Raw genomic sequence first — 20,671 nt, 5'->3', positions numbered from 1 at the left:
ATATATATATATATATATATATATATATATATATATATATTATTGGATCTTCCATTACTATGTCCGTGCACAAAGGGGCTAGGTAGTTTTTTTTACGTGCAAAAATTCTGATATGATTAATGTGAGCAATTTAAATCGCAATCCTTTGAATGCCATAAAGCATTTTTACGCACGATTTTCCTATACAAATGGCTGATCTTTGTCACTTTTATTTGTTCATGTTTGCACTGCAAACTTGCTGCCACGCCAAGTTAGCGCTTTGCAAGTTAACCTGCAACACTCGCATTAACCAGCCGAGCCACAGAGGAGTCGAAAGAGTTTTTTTCTCGTTCTTTTTTTTCTCTGCTCTCACATACAGACGGTGTGGCTTTTTGAGCTTCAGGGTTATGGGATATTGGTAGACCTTTTGTCCCCGTCGAATGCACACACTGAAAATACCACCATGACTCTGAATCTGAATAGGGTTTTTAGCTGCTCCCCAAACTCCCGAGTTCAAGCAGCAGTAGATCAAGTCTGCACTATGTTTGGTCATTTGTAGAAACCCGAACAAAGGTTGGGATAAGCCAAATTGCATTGCACTTGTGAACCGTGCCTCAGCCTGAAGTATCCTTTATAGCAGGAGGGGGGACCCCAAGAACAATTTTGTGTGAGCTTTCAAAAAAAAAAAAAAGGAGAGAAAACAAAGGGCACTTTCTGAAACATCTTAAAGTAGAGTAGTGAGGCGTGACATTCCCAGGGTGACGAGACACAAAAGCTGAGGTCATGGGGATGAAAAAGAGAATCAAACAGCCACTTTCACACGTCTGCCCTCCTCTGCTGCACCCCACAACACAATAGGAAACAAATGTTGTTAAAAGAGGATCGATGCCATTCATCCTAAAGCAGCGAATGATAGCCAAACAATATTGTCACACTGAATCGAGTTGAGATATGCTGCCACCCAGACCTGCGGAAAAGAGGAGGGAGGGAAAAATGAAGAAGAAAAAAAAATCTGCCTTTCAGGTAACGATTAAGAGAAATTTAAATGATTAGGAAGGGCTCAAGTTAATTTAATAAAAAAATAAATAAACTGGGTTGTAACTTTTTTAAGATTTAATAATTTAATAGAAATTTTTTTTAAAAAATGTTTTTTTAAAAAAAAGATTTAATATTTCTAACATTTATTTACGTTTTTTAAGATAACATGAATGTTAATTTTGTGATTTTAAAAACCTGTTTTTTCCCCAGGTTTTACAGCAGGTTGCTGACTGAATATTTGAAGCTCTGACTGCAGGCATTGTGTGTTTAGGCCACTAATCAACCCATAAATAGACAAATCATTGCTAGAGGTGAACAAATTCGCATTTTCAAGACAAACATTTATAATCCTGGTGAATTATGGGAGCAAATTAGCGCAATTTCCAATTGTTGTCACGCAGATTATCGCGAGCAGGCCTGTAGATTAAAGGGGATTTTTATTTATTTATTTTAATTTTTTTAACCTGGCCTCTAAAACACACGCTAACTGAAAGCAGGTGTAGTTTGTTGTCTGCTGCAGAACTGTGTGACTCTCCAACCAATAGGCTGCTAATTAAGTCCGTGGTGATTTCAGCCCCCAGAGATGTTTTACGGTGCAATTAAGGACGCGCTTATGATAAGGTATGAATATTCAGCAGAATGACAATTAATTAGCAGACAGAGAGGGCTATCACAAGAGCAAATTTAGCCTATATGACGGGATGCTCGCTCTACTTAAAGGCCAACTTCACGCTGCCCTCTTTGAATATGAATTTATGACCAGAAAAGAACGAAAAATCAGATTCAAAGCATAATTTGTAATTTTTTTTTCTATTGATTTGATCTAACAGCGGGATTATGGTCCTCGCAGCAGCCCGCTCCATTAGCTGTTTCTGGGTGATATCAGAGGGAGTACCTGGAAGAAGACCTCAGGGCATTTACAACATATGCTCGGATTATGCTTAATGGTCTAATTACATAAATTAGGCATTCATTATACGGCACATCATCTGTAACAGATATCTCAATTGTACAGAGGCGGGAACATCTAATTCAATTTGTCTGGGAATAGTTTCATCCAATTAAACGCTGGAAGACATGAAAAGGGAAGACATTGACCATTATAGGCCCAATTTGAGTTATTATTATTATTATTATTTGTTACTATTATACAGGACACATTTGTTTCTAATTTTTGTTTTATTTTGTTTTATTTTATTTTTTAGACATTTTTTCTCAGGCAGCAGTTTCACTCCGTGACCATCAGATGGGGACAGGCTCTGGTGTCTCTCTTTTTTGGTTTTTCTGCTGATGATCTTATATAATCTTATGTAGCATGAGAGCAATTACTCAATATTTCTCAATATTTTGAGCATGTGCATTTGTCTCTCTCCCCATATAAAAACATGAACGTATTGGAGATCTTTTATTTTATTTTATTTCATTTTATTTTAGGTATAAATGCATTTACATCATAAACTGGTGCTGATAAATTCTCTGGAAAGTAGGAAATTAAGTGTTTGATGTTCAAAATTTTCTTGAAGAGGATACTCGGTTTATCTATCCATCTCTCTATCTACTAGTATATCTAATAGTCCCCTTTAAAAAAAAAAAAAAAAAAGTAAATTTGACAATTTTGGACAATGTAAAACATATCTATCTATCCTGTACCTTAGAAATACAGATGGTACTGTATCTATCTGTATTGCTAGAGACTATCTGCAGGCGCATATGTGTGTGTGTGTGCATGTGAAGCATGTGCGTGTGTGTGTGCATGTGAAGCATGTGCATGTGTGTGTGTGCGTGTGTGTGAGTGTGTGTGTGTGTGTGTGTGTGTGTGTGTGTGTGTGTGTGTGTAGGAGGGCTGTGTCAGTTCATTGACTCCATATGGTTAGAAACAGCACGACTGATGAGTGTACTACCTGAGGTCCGTGTTTGTGCTGTCGACTGTAACCAAAACAGAGGCCCCTGACCTGCTGCATAATTCATTACAGACAAGACAGTGCCGCTCACACTCTCATTTCATCATTTGGCTTTTGGTGACAGATGACTCCGTAACAACAAATCATCCTATTAAACTACGCATGATACTTAGCCAGCTGACAGATATATATATATATATATATATATATATATATATATATATATATATATATATATATATATATATATAAAAAAAAGGGGGTGGAAGGAGCAAAGAGGAAAAAGAAAGTGGCTGGGCAGAAAGATGAGAGGAGGAAAGCGAATAACAATATGACAGTCCATTTCAATATTGAGAAGAAAATGCAGAACCCCTTACAACTACACTATGTATCGCTGCATAATAAACTAGTTTCATATGAACAATAATTCTCAGTTACTGTATATATTGTTAGAAATGAGAGAATAATGCAATGTTAAGCATTGTAAGATCATAATATATTAACAACAAACTCAACAGAAGAGTGAACTTTCACCGTGAAGCAGAAAGATTAAAGCGGTATTATGCAAAAAAAAGAATTAACATAGTTCAGTCACATACAAAGAGTTACCTTTCACAGAGGATAAAATATGAGGTGCGAGGCTTTGAGGTGGATAAGCATGAATCTGTACAACTATGATCACAGGATGAAGTCATGTTATTGGAGGTGTACTAAGCTTAGAGAGGGACCCAGCTAGCAGGAGATGTTCCCACAACATTGGCTAACCTTACCTACAAGTTGCAATAATGTTTTAAAGAAAACATTTTAGTCTAAATGTTCAAAGAACGTTTTAAGGATGTCCATCGTTTCAAATAATGTTATTGTAAGATTAAATGTTAACTAAGATGTAACATTACAACTGCATTCTGAGGATGTTTTAGTGATGTTGAGAGCTGATAGATCATGGAATGTTCTTTATATAACATTCCCACAATGTTAAGAGAACAACATGGGAACAAAGAAAGAACATTTTCAAAGCAACATGCAGAACTTGTTATTGAGGCCTGAGATTACAGACAATTTTTTTATGAAAATGTAATGTAATGTGATATGTTAACAAAAAATGTTAACATTTTTTGATGTTTATGGAGAATGTGTTAGCATTCGACGGGGACAAAAGGCCTAATATCAATACTAATATCCAATAACCCTGAGGCACAAAAAGCCACACCGTCTGTGTGTGAGAGCAGAGAAAGAAAGATTGAGAAAGAAACTCTTACTGCTCCTCTGTGGCTCAGCTGGAGAATGTTACCCCTACATTTAGGAAGAACATTCTGGGAACTAAATGAAAACTTTCTGCTGAAAATATTACTAAAAGATCACATAGATTGCATTGTAGGAGTTGACCGATACCGATTATTAGTAGTTAATGAGACTGATAACTGATATTTGGAAGCGATATGAATTTACAATAAAAATTTAAACATTTATGTCAATATTTAGAATATGGAGTAAAACAAAACCTCAAATGCCTTTAGCAAATGTTTAATCAAAACTGAAACTTTCAACATCATATAGGGAAGTTTCCAGCAGTTTTTTGTTGTTTTATAAAGACACGTGAACATTTGAATAAAAATTAATACATAGAATTAGCTCGCTGAGGTTTTACAAAATAAAAGTTCCTTCCATGCTGATGCTTTATTTGCACTTTTTAATTTATAAATATTGTTGGTGATCATTAAAATAAATGGCTGAAACAAATAACCTGCAAAATGCCAAATGTCAGCTCCAATAATTGGCAAGGCCGATAAATCTGTCAACCCTTATTACATTGTATCATTCTCAGAACATTTTTAGAACCAAAAATTTCTAGTTCAAGAGGCTTTTAAAGTTCCTTTGCAATTAAACACAGATAAACAACACATCCCGATGACAGCTAACATGTTAACTGAGGAGTATAAATGAATCAATATATTGATTCACTTTAAGATGAGGTCAGTGTTGTCAGTTTAACCTTAACCCCTTCACCTCTCCCTTTGTGTTTCTATTATCTTTTCATGGTGGATGAATGGTGAAAAACACTGATTCACTTTGACTGTTTGCCTCATTAATTACAAGTTTGTTAAGTATGGGATGGTGGAGGATAAAAAGCTTTGAACTGTGGGATCAATTCAAAGAAAGTTGACAATGTTGTTTGTTAGACATGTCCTCAGCAACGCCACCAACACGTCTCTCCTTTGGGGGTTTGCGTGTAAGACGTCTAAATGAGGCAAAACCCTTTTTTTATTTTTTTCATTGTGAGCTTGTGTGGTTGGAAGGCACGGTCCTTTGTGTGGCTCATGTTCATCCAGACCTTGGCAGTGATCAGAACACGCTTAACCAACTGGGACCAAATGAGGGGCATTTTGTTCTGGCTTTTATCTTATACATCAGGGAAATGCCTGGTCTCCAAGGATGTGGCTAACACAGCCAAAGACCAGAACAACACAATACACAATAACAATACAGGAGTGTTTACAACACACGTAAACAAAAACACACGGCTGATGCCGGGGACACCCACGGGGAAGGTAATGGAATTAAAAGATCACAGGAAATTTTAATAAAAAAGTTTGCTAAAGTAATCTGTGTGTGGACATCCAGTTGTCAAAGCAAAAGAGAGACAAAATTGAATGCTTAAATTGGGCTGTCTGACCTGATCTGATCTCTAAGGTGGCTTTTATTTTAGAGGCAAATGTTGGTTGGTTGTTTTAAATGTCCTGTGTGTAGGATTTAGGGGCATCTATTGGCAGAAATTCAGTTTATACTCATAGCTATGTTTTCATGAGTTTATGATCACCTGAAACTAAGAATCATTGTGTTTTTGTTACCTTAGAATGAGCTGTTTAGGGGGTCCTCTTCCACAGCGTCCGCCATGTTGATTCTACAGTAGCCCAGAATGGCTGAACCAAACACCGCCAACCACCTACAAAAAAAACAATATCAGTTAACTTGCCATAAAACAGCCCTTACCGACAGGGATTGAAGCTGTTAAATCAAAAACACAAAAACACCAGACTCCACTGGGAAAAATTTACTACACTGAATCGTACACTGCTCTACCGCTGCCTTTGTCAACTGTTGTAGAAGAAAAATATTTATTATATAATATTTATATATAGTGTACACTTAAAATTATATTGTTTTTTTTTGTTTTGTGTTTTTGATGGCTAAAATATGATTTGCTGCCGCCCCATCCACAGCAGTATATCACTTAGCTTCTTTGCTGGGGTCGTGGGACTGTACTTTAGAAGAGGGGGGTAGCGGGGGCGTGGCTTCTTTATTTAAAACAAATATAAAATACTACATTTTCAAGTTGTATGTCCCTCACCTCTGCCAAAATTAAAAACAAAAGTCCCCTGCTTTTTTTTCAAATGCCTGACCCATTTTACAGCGTCTCTTGATTGGGTAACGCTTCTGACACACCCACAAACACGAGAGAAAACTCAAATGTCAATCAACCCAGAAACCAAAGCAAAACGGTGCATACTGTTTTCAGATTGATTGTTCCTGGGGTTTGTAATGTTGATCATCACAAACGCGCCGGAAAACAGGGTTAGTAACCTGTTGAGACACGGAGGCCAGTGAAAATTTTAAAGTGGCTACACATTGCTAGCTTGAATAGATTCTCTACAATTCAATTGTTCTGTTCAATTTACAAAAACCATGAGCCCCAAAGTACAATTATTTTCTGATTTACCAGCATGATAAACAAAAGAGATGGAAAAAAAGTGACTCCCTACATCTGAAGGTGTCATAAAGTCTGAATATGTGTCCCTGTCTAGATTATTTATTCCTTTATTCTATAAGGGTCTGATGATTAAAGGAATTAAAAGGGTTTTCATAAAATTACTCTAAATTGTGAATATTGTTATGTGAAGTCCATTGCTAACTGTGTTTGCTAACTTTGTTTGTGAAATGGACCATAATACTTCCAACAGAAACAGTATTTTCTCATCTTACTACACTGTGTTGTTGGGTATGCTTGTTTTCTCTATCTTGCTGGCTACAAAATAAAAGTATCTCCAAGCTTTTCTGTGTAATTTTCCCCACAGGAGACAGCATACGCTCACACTTTGGAAGGCCAATGAGTTTCTACTACTAACTTTAAAGGCCCTTTTCTCAGAATTATGGCCAGATGACGGTCATTATGTAATGTGACATATTTTGCTTTATATTTGAAGTACAAAAACTACAAATATAATTAAGCAAAGAAGCAAAGAATCTCCTCTTTCATAATGTGTACAAACTAAAATGTGTGTCAGGGTGACTAAAAATTATGGAGCAAGTCACAATACTGTATTTATTGTAGTCTTTGAAACCCAAATCAGCATCACTTTTCTTGTGCTATGTTTAGACACCTTTCACAAGTATTTATTACATTTGAGCTAATTGATTTGATTTTCTTTTGAAAATTTTGCAAGAAGTGTTGTGCAAATTGCAAGAATTTAACCGATTTAGAAAATTATTTCTAAAAATTCAAGGGCAAAATATCCAGAAAACAATATTTCCTATTATAATACATTTATATATTTAAAATTATTTTAAATGGTTATTACAATTTTTCAGCACTTTTAGAGGTAATTTTGGTGTTTTTAGTTGTTGTTGGGTTTTTTTTTTTACTTTTTACATCTCATTTTTGTTAATTTTCAGATAATTTTATTGTAGTTTTCTTTTACTTTTTTTTTTGGTCATTTCTTAAGTTGCTTATTGCCCTCATTCCATGTTTTAAAAGAAATAAAGAAACTTTGCCCAGGTTTCAAAGGGTTAAAGATGGCGTTGCCTTTATATGCTTATTTGTATATCATGTATGTTTAAACTAATATTTACAATACACAATCAGTGCCATATGAAATGGCAACATGTCACAATGAGGGTGGCCCACAAATCAAATCCTGCTTCGGGCCCCCAACAATCTAGGACCGGCCCTGAGTGTTTGCATTTTACAAGACAGGGCTGCAGCCACCAAGGCAGCGCTCAGTCCTTTGCTGCTGGGAGACTAACACAATGACCAATCACCAAGTGCCACCTCTATTGATATATTTTAATTGGTGTGTGATATATGCTGCTGTAAGACTTGCATTTGCATTGCTAAGCATAAACAAGCCTCCCAGTAAATCACAAAGAGCTTTAAAGAGAAATGCAAACAAGCGATGTTGCGTGGTACGCTTTGCACTGCCCCTTTATGGTTGACCAGCTCAATGTGCCTCCTGCTGAAAGGTAATATGCATGACACATTTCCAGGCACTAATTCATTTGTTTAGTAATAGGGGAGCTAACCTGCGCTGAAAACACAAGTGCAGTGAGGAAAACATAAAGGTCCTGTTAATCCACAACTAATCAAAAGGGCACAGGAAACAACCCCGTGGAAGGATTTTGTCATATTAATTAAGGCGAGGCTTGAATATTTGTGCATCTATAAAAGCATGCTCATTAGGAGGAGCACAGTGCAGACTCAGCGTCATTATTCCACCAGACTGCTTTGACACTGTCAGTGTGAGGATGCAACCCCTAGCTGGCGGCCAAAGACCTTGGAAAGCATGGCTAATATCTGGAGAGAAATATGTATTTTTGTGCCTGAAATCCTGTTGATTAAGGGTTCTTGAATCAGCGTTGTGGCTGATATACGAGAAGATGTATTTTATTTTTGAAGGATAGTAGAGATAGAGCTGATGAACTGTGGTGATGATTACTAGACCCTTAAGGGGCTGCACTTGAAAATAATGTTGTTGACTCTGACCTGTTTAGGAGCAAGTACTCCACGTGTGACAAAGCATTTGAATTACAGATGGGAAATACACACAGACTGCATGCACACAAAAGAATGCAATTACATTTCTATCAAACAAATTTAATGTGGAGTTGAGGTTTGCGCTATTATAATGCACTGATGGAAAAAGCGCAGGAAGAATCCAATGAAATGTCAAGTGCCGCTGCATGCCGGGAGAAATCTTTATTGGTCACAGCTACTGTAGGCACAGACGGAGTATTAACAGCCTTATCAGCTGGGGAAATGTTCAGTTCCCCTGCCTAAACCAAAGCTATTACAATCCCAAATAATTAACTTTCAGCTGAATATCCAGTTGTCTTGACAACTAAGATGAGAGGATCTGCATGTAGAACAATTTTGATCAAAAGTATCTCTGTTTCTCACTACATCTCTTTCATATAGCTGTTGATAATTACACAGTATGTTTTAACACACTGAAATCATGTTTTGATCTCAAAAAAATCCCCAGGAAATTTGGAGGGTAGGTAAAAATTTGTCCACTTTCTCTTTGAAAGGCTGTTTTTTTTTTTTATCTGACAAATACTGCATATCTCTTACTAATCCACTTAACAGTCTTGACACTAAACTACAACCTCTGCATATGTTTCCACAATTTGTATCCTGCCTGTCCACTTTTATTGTATTTTAACATACCTAACACACACACACACACACACATATATATATACATATTTAATCATACAAACTGCCGCACACCGTAGCTAAAGGAAAACAGCAAAAGCCACAGACACCCAGTAGCCATGGACACACTGATACAATTGCCCCACATGCTGTTCCATGATTGGTGGTGAACCATAGGCATGCAGCTAAGCTGGAAAAGCTCTGCTTCAGTGATAAAATTGGCAGAACCCCTAGTTAATGTTACATTAAAGTTAGACATCACATTTATTTTTCACTTGCCGGACCATGAGGGAAAAGGTAATTCCTGTGCACAAAATATAAAGTATTTTGATATAAAGATGAAATTTAATATAAAAAAAAAATCTAGATTTGTTTTTAGCCACTGAAAAATCTTTGTTTTGTAATTGGCTTTGATATCACTGTTTTTCCCTTCTTATGTACTTTTTCTGTTTTCTATGTGATTAGTTTAATGTTGATTTTCAATCTTTTTACCACCCTGAGTGGTGATGATTAACCACACCTGTCACTGTAGAACTGATAAGCCCAATAGGTGAGGTTTCATCTTTTCAAACACCTGACAAGGATCCAAGTATATTGAAACATTATCTTGAATAAAACTGTCTGGCATGGAGTAAGTGTGCAGGCGTTATCTTTTTTTTCACATGTACAATGTTTTTTCAGTAGCCTTTCACCTATACGTGATGTGCGGAGACTACCTTCCTTCACTTGCCTGAACAGACTACTGCATGAGCCAACTCAGAGTTTACATGCATTGGGCAAGTGGGTAAGTGTTAATGATGTTCATTGTTGAGACCTGGATCTAGTTTTCTGTCAGGTTTTGCAGTTTGTGCAAGTTTGGTTTCTTTGTTAATATTTGTAATATTCGATCACTCATTGAGCATATTAGTTGGAATACAGAAATGCACCTGCTGGTATCCTGGTTAATAATTTTCATGTAAATAAAGCCTATGCTGTACCCATTACATTTTCTCTAGTTCAAAATGCACTTTTTTTTGTGCGTTCTCATTTCATTTTTTTTCTCATTCTAGGCCAACAGGTGGGAGAAAATTAGTAGAATAAATCCCAAAATTCTAACCAAAAAAGTAACAGAAAACGGAGCAATAAATAAAAAAACAGAAAATAAAGGTTAACATTTTAGGTCTCAGTTTCTTTATTGAGGCATTTTGGACTAGTATTTTTTTTTCTTACCTTCTTGATGTGCAAAGTTTTCTGAAAGTTGTAAGTCACGTAGTCTTGTACAAACAGTCTTGGAATATTTAAGCAAACTTCTTAATGCTGAAAGTTAACAGCCATGACTGGGAGGGAGAGACAGTCTTCTTTAAAGTTAGTATTTTCATGGTTCAATCAAAGTGCTGAAAGTCAGCTCCCGTACTGAACTGCTCTCAAATCAGCACCGTTATTCAATCATTACTCAGTTTATGTGCTCATCTCACTGACAGACTTCAACAGGCGTTAAAACCAACTCAGGTAATATGGCCTAATAAATCGAGACCAATAAAAAAGCATTTAATCGTGAGTGTCAACATGATTAATTGTGCACTAAAATCCATGTGAGACCTCCCAGTCACGGGGGCAGTGAAAAGGCATTTTGCATTTCAGCATAACTGGCACCAGCATGAGCAGTTATGTGAGTCTACCCATGGAATGGTATGAATATCAAATTAATAATTAGTCATGTAATTTCTCCTCAGGAATTACTACGCCTCAAACTGGTTGGTGAATTTAATTATTAGCAGCCTTTTTGTTTCCATGTCCCTCTCATTACTGTCAGGATTGATGTAACATAAACTTCATTAAAAATTAAAGCAAGAGTCTTAATTATGAGGCTACACTGACTGAAGTTAGAATTAGCCTACTCAGTGATGTGCAAATGAGAGCATTATTTAAGAAACATGCTGGAAGTAGTTATGCTAATTTCAAGAGTTCACAGTAGCAGACCTTTTCACTTGCAGTTGCATATTCATTAAACACACTATGCAAATTTAATGTAGCAGTCTTAGTAATGCCTTGTTAATTTATTCAGATTTATTGAGTACGACTTGTAAAAAGTACCAATTTAATTACCCTATCTCCTTGGAAGGTAAGGGATGTGGCCAAGGTTTTAAACTGTGTAAATCAGGATTAGTGTGGTTTGATGGAGAAAAAGGGAATGAAAGGACACTGCTGTTAATGGCCATGCTTGACAGACATATTGATTTACTTAAGACATGATCTAAGTAAAAATGTGTACAGCACACTTAACCAGCCAAAAAAAAGCATATGTGCTGTTATAGCTGAGGTGGAGCTAATCATACATAGCCCTCATCTTGTTACTGAAGGAGAGTTTGTTGCTCTTGTTTGGAATATGGAATGAATATAGAAATGGCACACTTTTCCGGTGATGGGACTTTTGTGGGTTTTTATGCAATGTGCCTAAAGTGCTGTAAAACATCACAATGTCTGGGATTTAGCTGGTAAATTCATTTTAAAAGAATAAATCACATATAGAGGCAGTGACAGGAGAAGTACTCACATCCCTTACTTAACCCTTTGTGACCTGAGTATATTGGCTTGATTTCTTTCAAAAACATAGGTAGAGGGCAACAAACAACTAAGCAACAAATGGGCCAAAAATTAGCAAGAATTTAGTGAAGCGGAAAAAAAAAAGAAAGTTTAAAAAAAACAAAATTACCCGAAAATGAGCAAAAGGAAAAAAAAAGAAAATGACCACAAGAAAGTGCTAAAGAAATGGGTTTTTTTCTTTATTTCCTGTAACATAATTGTAAAGATATGATTAAGAGAATTATAAATATATGGACATTTTCCCCTCGTTTTTTGATAATATCTAGGTCACATGATATACAACAAAGAGTCACGTGACATTCTAAAAAACATGGTGCAGTATGTGTAAATAGAGGAAGAGACTGAGATTTGCTGATACAAGACAAAGAAATTATACGGCAATATTAGATTCAAAGCTCCCACCTATAAGGGGCTTGCCTTTCTATTATCGCTCACATAACACGCCTACATGCCCTTGGATTGTAAATAATGACGTCTAGTGTTGCGGCTGCAATAGAAATAAACTTGCTAATGTTTTGAACATCCATCGCCATGCTTCTTGTAATGTTATCACAAGAGGAAAAGTCACACACAACGTAATGTTTTATCGACATTTTGAAAATATTGCTTAATTTTGCGCAAATCTGTAATGGAAGACATGCCGGTAAACTGCCTGTCAAACGCAGAAGTAGTGTATCTCTGCAATGCAAAACCTGTCCTTAATCAAGACAAGTAAGCCAAGTAACTAATTTTAATGTTTAAGTTAAGATTTGACTTGTATTTAAGTCATCTGAAACTTGTATTTTCTCAACCTTTATGAACAGCTAGGAGTGTGTGGTGATGTATGTATATGTCACAGATACAGTGCCAAAAAATGTAAATACAGGGAGGCAAATTGCTAAACGGACAAAGCTTAAAGTTTACCCTTAAAGCCTATCCCTGTCTCTGTGTAGGAAGTATGGAACAATGAAATAATTTCAATTAATATGCTGTATACTTCTGAATGAACTGTTAAAAAAAATGTAAAAACTGTGATATGTTTACAACTCACCTTATCATCTGTCCCAGTAGCCTCTGGTGATGCTGCCATGTGTCCAGAACTCCTGAGTGAAACAGACAATAGGAATTATAAAATAAACTTATGTTGTATTAAAAGTATACTTCTCATTTAAGTTTCAATTCCTGTAGTTAAAATATTCCTAATGTGCAATCTATAACTGTTGTGTCACAGCATGTAAAATGCTGGTTCAATGAAAGGTGACTATTACAAACAACACGGCAATAAACATTTGCATCTGAGAGCATGTTTACTGTGCTGGACCAAATCCAAATAGAAAGAATTACTGCACAAAGAAAGGGGTGTTAATTAATATGCACTTTTAATTCAATACATAAACCCCTGAAGAAGAGAATAAACATGTCTGCACACATCTGGGCATGGCCTGTTTATTATAATAAACCTTTATTTTACAGTCGCATCTTGTTGTGGAGCGGGTTTTGATCTGTATTCTAACCACAAAACAATGTCTTCTCAGGTAATGGAGACTTCAAAAATAAGCAAGATGGAAAATGAATGCCAGTGCACTGTGCAGCCAGTAATCTTGTTAGTTTCAAGTGGTATGGTCACTTGTCAGTGACTTGATGTTGGTCCTCTGGGACACAGTTGAAAGGCTGAACTGGAGAAAAACATCCTAAGGGCTTGCAGGGGGAAGAAGCCCAATCATTGTGGTGGTAAAAACAACCTCCAGACGAGCACTGAGGGCCACACAGCTCTGACCGAGGCAGAACAGAGCTCACTGACTGCATACACCACTCCAGGAGACAATTACAGTGGCTGGGTGTCTGTTGCTTGTGTCTATTCAGCCCTCCCTGTTGTCCCGCAGGAGTCCCTTGGGGGTGTACGGAACTCAGTGTGTGTGTGTGTGTGTGTGTGTGTGTGTGTGTGTGTGTGTGTGTGTGTGTGTGTGTGTGTGTGTGTGTGTGTGTGTGTGTGTGTGTGTGTGTGTGTGTGTGTACACCCGGGGGACCCTAAACATAGTAAAATCACCTCTCACTACATGCTGAACAAAAATGAATCGTTGTGTGTTTGACGCAGCCATCCAAACAAAAACTAAAATAAAGACACAAAACCTGTTAAAACACACTCTGTGCAATTAAGCTGCTCTGGGTTATATTTATTTTGAAGTAAAGGAAAAGGTCTCACTTGTTTTTTTAATTTTTTATTTTTTATTACACTCTCCATAAATAAAAAAGGCACTCAGAGGAAGTGAATCTAAGTGCCTGAAAAGATTGCACACAGTATAAACTACTGATGTGTGTAGGCGTTGGCGCTGTACCACAAACACCTCTGAGTTGATTACATAAATATTGCATTACTCAATTATTTATGTATTATTAATTTAAAAACATTTTACTTGAAAAGGAAAATATTTGTATGTAGAATCACAGGATTTTTGTTTAATATATTGAAGCATGCTTTAGCAGCATAAACATAGATATTATCATTCTGCACGCTCGGAGTCAAAAATGACCCCAAATGAAGTTTGAAATAAAACTAAATAAATGTTGTTGTCTTTTCAATGTAGGACTTACATTTTTTACACACTGTAGACACAAGTAACAATTAAGAAATACAATTGCATTGGGATTCTCTTTAAAAGCTGCTAAACATGTAATGCTGGAGCTCATATTTCTCATGGTTCTCACATGTTTCTCGCATGGTTTGTGTCATTTTTTCAGAGAAGTGATTTGAAGCATTTTGTAGCACACTAGAGTAAGCTAAAATAATCCATAAAACAGTCTCATTACAACTCAATCATCTGGGCATCATTTAACCGAAACATGCCATAAGACCTACCTTTTTGACTACAAAGAGACACAAAATGACAACAAAGATATGCAAAGGGACCATAAAGAGATGCAAATTGACTACAAAGAGATACAAAATGACCACAAAGAGATGCAAAGCGACCATAAAGAGATGCAAACTGACCTACAAGGAGACACAGAATCACTAAAAGAGACACAATACCACAGAGAGTTGTAACTACTAAATGCAAAATATAAAAAAAAGGCCCAACAATTTAAAATCTGTGTGTCTTGCTCCTGTATGGAAGGTGGAGGGGCCCTCTGCATGTCTGTGCCCAGGGGCCCATTGTCTCATAATATGTCCATGAAGTGGACGCAATGTCAGAGTGTAAAAAATTGACAATGCTGTCTTATATCGGGCAAAAAAGGTACACTTTTTAAAGTGAAATTGTGCAAAAAAATTCCCAAATTCCTGACTCTAAAGTCACAAACTTTTGGGAAATTAATCAGGAAATTAACCAGAAATGTAATGATCAATGTAATTGATATAATAATAATAATAATAATAATAATAATAATAATAATAATAATAATAATAATAATAATAATAATAATAATAATAATAAAATAATAATAGTTTAATACCAGGATATGTAAAACTTTGATATTTTCAAAGAGGATTGTATGGTAAAAAAAATATCTGATACTACTGCAACACTACCTGTTGTATTTAATTGACCTAATACATATGAATTTAGATCTGGCATTTTCAGTTAAAATTTGTTCACATCTAACCTCAGAAGAAAAAGAACTGTAGATATATATACACACACAGGTGCACAAAGTATGTTCAGGTGCACGAAATATTAGTTGTCATTATCTCTGCATACTTTGGTCTTCGGAGACAGGGTTGTGGGTTTTCTGGCTTACAACGGCTGTAAACATTGACATTATCACATCTACTGCTGCCGTTTTTCCACATTATTTTGACACTCATGGTCCTGATGTCAAAATCAAAATGCTGATTGTATTCATCCCTACTGAACCTCCAACAAGCAGATGACTTAATATACATCCTTTATCATCTTGAGGGCAATCATTTCCATTTTTCTCACTAAGAGTGACAGATGTGAACCATCCCATTGACCATAATTAATCTGTGTTTAAAATGAACAGGCCACATAGTAGTGGAGGCATAGCCCAGGGTCTGAGGGCCCCCGTGTCACTGTGCTGTCTGTCTGGCCCCATGCATCTCAGTGTAATTATCCCATTGCCATGAATAATGGGACAAGGGGGATCAGAGTGATGCTTTGATAGAGATGAGATTAGTTTAATCAAGTTCATTGCTTGGGCTAGGCCACCGAATCTCATCATCCTTCCTCTCAAATCACCAGACCCTCACCCCACCCGCCAAAGCTCCCTTTTACGCCTGCCACATTAGGCAGAAAAATTTATGACATCGTTAGTTTTAAGTGCTACCACTGTTAGGACAATGCATACTTAAAGCAGAAGCCTTTGTGACTAAAAGATTCATATTAAACGGGGCAAAAGCAGGCATCCTGAATCTGAGGGCGGACTGATATCATATGGTCTGACGGCACGTTTACAACAAAGAAAAAAAATTGTTTACATATCACAATAATTGTTATTGTCGTGCTGGGCCTATAATTGTAAAATTGTTCAATAAAATTTACTTCTAAGCAGACATATGGCATGTCTCAGGTTCATCCAAGGCCGATTCTAGGTATGAGAACTGGCTCCCCCAAAAAAATCTGCATGTACCTCACTAACACCACTCCCTGAGATAAGCCCCATAAAATTCTCACTTTGAGCAGTTGCTGTCACTTAAGCAAGAAAACTTAACTTGCCCTAACATATTTGTAGGATTTAAGGACATTTTAAGATTTTAGGACATTTCTCAGATTTAGCAAGGTTTCTAGGGTTTTAGGATATTTTTAGAACTTTCGCAAATTTCTCTCAGAAACTGTGTCGAATTTTAGGGCATTTCAAGGATTTTAGGATGTTTCTTGGATTTTAGGAAATTTGTAGGATTTTAGTACATTTCTAAGATTTTTGGACATTTTCAGATATTTCTCGTATTTTAGGCCATTTCCAGATATTTCTCGTATTTTAGGCCATTTCAAGCATTTTATGACCTTTCTGAAATTTTAGGACCTTTCTCTGATTTTAGGACTTTTCGTGGGGGATCCTCCACTGGTACTTTTTCGATAAACAAACTCTAATACTTGTACTCAAACTACAGAAACAATTCCCACTGTGAATCAATTATTTTTACTGCGAATTAGAAAATTATTAGGCGGCCACCTTTGACCCTATGGGGGCCAGATTTGACCAGTGGGCCATAAGTTGAGTATCAGTATATAAAAGGGGACAAAATTGAGCTTGTTTATTAGAAAGCTTTGGATAAAAAACATGAAACAGTTCAGTATGCATGCCTAAAGAATAATTCATATTACCCACCAACATCTCCTACGCCATTTAAAGCAGTCTAGAATCGGGCCTGGGATCAGCTATAACCTTGGTCAAACAACTGAGTTGCTGACAATTTAGCATCACATTTAGATTCGTTATAAAGAAAAAGTGTTGGTTTTCAATAGTTTAGGCACCTCTCATTAGAAAGTCAAACATGGGATTCATCATTGTAATGTGTTGCCCCCCTGAGGCAGATATTCATGTAGAAGAAAAAGAGCGTCGCTGTGTGTATTTACAGACAACAAATCATGTTTGTCAAAACTGACAAACCCAGCGTGAGACAAAGGCGGTGGACTCCTATAGTGATCTTAGCGAGGAGAAATCCACACGTTCCCTGCAGCACATCATCACTCTGCAGCTGGCCTGACGTCAGAGGACAGGGCTTAAACTGTCCACAGAGGACTACAACTTTGCAAACAAAGCCCCAAGTCGAGCCTCTCGGAAGTCCCGACTTTGACTTTCTCCTAGCTTCGTGTCAACACTTAGCCCCCTGCACGAAAAAATACCACTATTACAGCACAATTTGGGAGCCATTCATCAAATAAGACATAGGATTAATTAAGCCGGAGGACTGAATTAGCCTCCCTCTTCACTCATCAAGGTGTACCCTTGGCCTGGGGTTGGAAGATGGGGGTGGGGGCTCCACACTGGTGGTGAGCAAAGGGGAGTGGGGGCAGGGATTTCATATCACGAGCATGTGTTTAGTACATTCACGCCAGCACAAAAAAATGAAAATCCCTTTATCCCCAATTTACATATGATGTATGACAATAAAAAACTCCAGAGGGGAATGTTACCACAGTGCTGTTCATTACATATTAGCTTTATGGCAATATATTTACCACGCTGAAAGACCTTGTAGGAAAAAAGAGTTGGAAAATGACAAAAGTTCTGTCCCTGCTGGAGCTTTTTCACACTAAAACATATAGGTTTATCTGATACTTTTGGCCATTAACCATTTAAAACCTGGATCATCATCAATTTTCTTGTGCTGCGTTCAGACACTTTTGAACCGTTTGCAAATTTGTTTGATCTCTCTCAGAAACATGAGAAAAAAGGCAATGAGCAACTTGTCATGAAATGTCCCGCAAATTGCACAAAATTGGTAGAGTTAGAAATAATTATGTGAAAAAAGCAAGTAAAAATGTCAAGAAAACTATATTTCTATTTAACATAATATATTTATAATTATTTTATTTTTTTATTAAGCACTTTTTTCAGGTCAGTTGCTGCCCCCCCCCCCTTTTTTTTTGGCAAATTTACAGGTATTTTTGGTACTTTTCACTAATATCTTGCTAGTTTTTGGATCATTTCTTCTTCCAATGATTTTGAAAGAAATCAAGGCAAATTTCCCAGGTTTCAAAGGGTTAAGACATAACTATCACACTAACTACATAACATAACTATTTTTGTGGACTAATTTCACACCCAACACAAGGACAAACACACCAGACAGAGGTGGACTCTCCTCTTTGTGTTGAAGTATGATGCCTATGTGTTTAATGTGTTGCGATGGCCTGTAACAAATAAAGGATTCCTCCCTTATGTACATGTAGAGATATGACACACATACCACGCACTGAGTTCATTAGTCCATAGCATCCTGTCCCTCACTGGAGAGGGGTCATGCTTTTGATGAATGGACTGTGTAAGCTTGTAGCTTCGGGCTAAGATTCAGCACCTCAAGAGGCAGACAGGACCCAACTCGAAGAAAGAGAAGCAAGTAAAGGAGGAAATGAGGGAGAGAGACAGAGCAAAGGAGAGAGATGAATTTGGATTACCCAGGAGTTCTGTCTCCCCCGAGTCCTGCATCCGAGAGACATTAGGAATCTAATGTGCTATTATTCTCCATCACCCCCCTAAGCCTAAAACATCTGTCCTTGGGGTGTCTCCGGTAATAGACAAGGGCTTTCGGACCCTTCGCTACGACAAGACAGCAGCTTCTACAAGGGCCCTTGACGTCCTGCCGACTTAATCTGCAAGTACTTTCGCAAAATTGACATTGCCTAGAGAGTAAAGCAATCAGCAGACACGGTGCTGCAGAGCATTTAGATTTCAGCAGTGCTTCCAGAGACTGTGAAACCTGACCTTTAGGAGGCCCGGCAAAGAATTACATTTCTTTTTACGGGTTTTTCTAACTTTTAAAAGATTTTTTTTTTGTTATTGAGTTTCTTCAAGGTTAGTAGTAGGTGGATGTGTGATGTCAGATCATGTGTGAGTGTGTCACATCAAGTTGTATTTTCCATCAATAATAGTGTATCCTGCATTCTCTGTAGTTATATGATTTTAATGACTGTATTTGCTTTGTAGGGAGAAATGTAACTGCTTTTGAAGATGGATGCAAAGCTATTTGCTTAAATCTCAAATCACACTCGACTCTTTTTTAATAATAATAATAATAATAATAATAATAATAATACAGTTTATTTTTAGGCGCCTTTCAAAATGCTCAAGGTCTTACAAGGCAGAGTTAAAAAAAACAACAACAGTGTAACAACAGATCAGTTAAATTAACAAGACAAACTGACAGTGTATAAAATCATTATGTACAAAGGTTTAGTGTGACTGGATCAGACTGAAGAGGGATCAAACTGAATATGCAAGTTTAAAAAGATGCATTTAAAGATAAGATTTCTCTCACACTTTTACTGCATAAAAGACTTTATCAACACCCACATCACTGATTTAATTTATTTTATTTATTTTTCAGCTGATTATAACTGTGTTTTAATAAGAAAAAACTATGTGAGCGTTTCCCCCTCCTTCCTTCCTAAAGCTTTACTATTTTTTTAACTTGTGGATGCTTTATGCTTCAATTCTTAACTTCACTGTAAATCCAAATCTTTGCATAAACTGCATCCCTTGTGGGCTTAAAGATCCAGGATTGAGTGGCTTATAGCAGTAAGGGTTGCAGATTGCAACTGAACCTTCTCCCATGTGACAGGCATGTAGGAGAAACACGGTGGCTGACGCAAAAACGCAAATGCCGCTATCTGGACTCAGTTTTTGCTTTATCTGTTCTGGGCTTCTGCAGAACAACATGGCGGACTGCCTGGGAGAGGACCCTCTCCATATATAGATATAAATCGCTCATTCTTGGTGACAAAATTACAGCAATACTCACTTTCAGGTGATTATACATTGAACAGAACATACTGATAAATATTTTTCAATTTTTGCCAATATATCCCCCTAAATTCTACAGCAACTTGGCAAGAAATGTCCAGCAAAGTGCAAGAAACTAGTAGATTAAGAAAATTATTGATTCAAAAACAGCTATACGAAAAAACTATGTTTATAAATATATGTATGTTACAAAATCATCATTATTAATAAATCACTGTTTTGTGGTCATTTCCTTGGCTTTTTTGTTCTTTTTTAACTTTCCCTTTTTTTTTTAGGTAATTTTTTTGGATTATGCTATTTTTTGGGTCAATTCCTCTTAAATTGCCTTAAGCCT

The 20,671-nt window shown here is 36.7% G+C and overlaps 1 long non-coding RNA gene across 2 annotated transcripts in view; it reads right to left on the bottom strand.

Annotated features, from left to right (window-relative positions):
- The window catches only part of LOC148189245 (uncharacterized), a 52,024-nt gene that overhangs the window by 12,669 nt on the left and 18,684 nt on the right, over positions 1-20,671 (bottom strand). For both annotated transcript variants that reach the window (XR_015777099.1, XR_015777098.1), the window contains 2 exons: positions 12,962-13,013; positions 5,768-5,862 (listed from right to left, as the gene is read on the bottom strand). This is a non-coding gene — a long non-coding RNA (uncharacterized LOC148189245). The remainder of the gene's footprint in view (positions 1-5,767; positions 5,863-12,961; positions 13,014-20,671) is intronic.

Source organism: Plectropomus leopardus, chromosome 7, assembly GCF_026936395.1.
Source record: "Plectropomus leopardus strain MGB_pleo_1.0 chromosome 7, ASM2693639v1, whole genome shotgun sequence".
Taxonomy (NCBI): domain Eukaryota; kingdom Metazoa; phylum Chordata; class Actinopteri; order Perciformes; family Serranidae; genus Plectropomus; species Plectropomus leopardus.
Note: the sequence above shows the minus strand (reverse complement) of the source record. Positions and strands in the feature narration are given on the sequence as shown.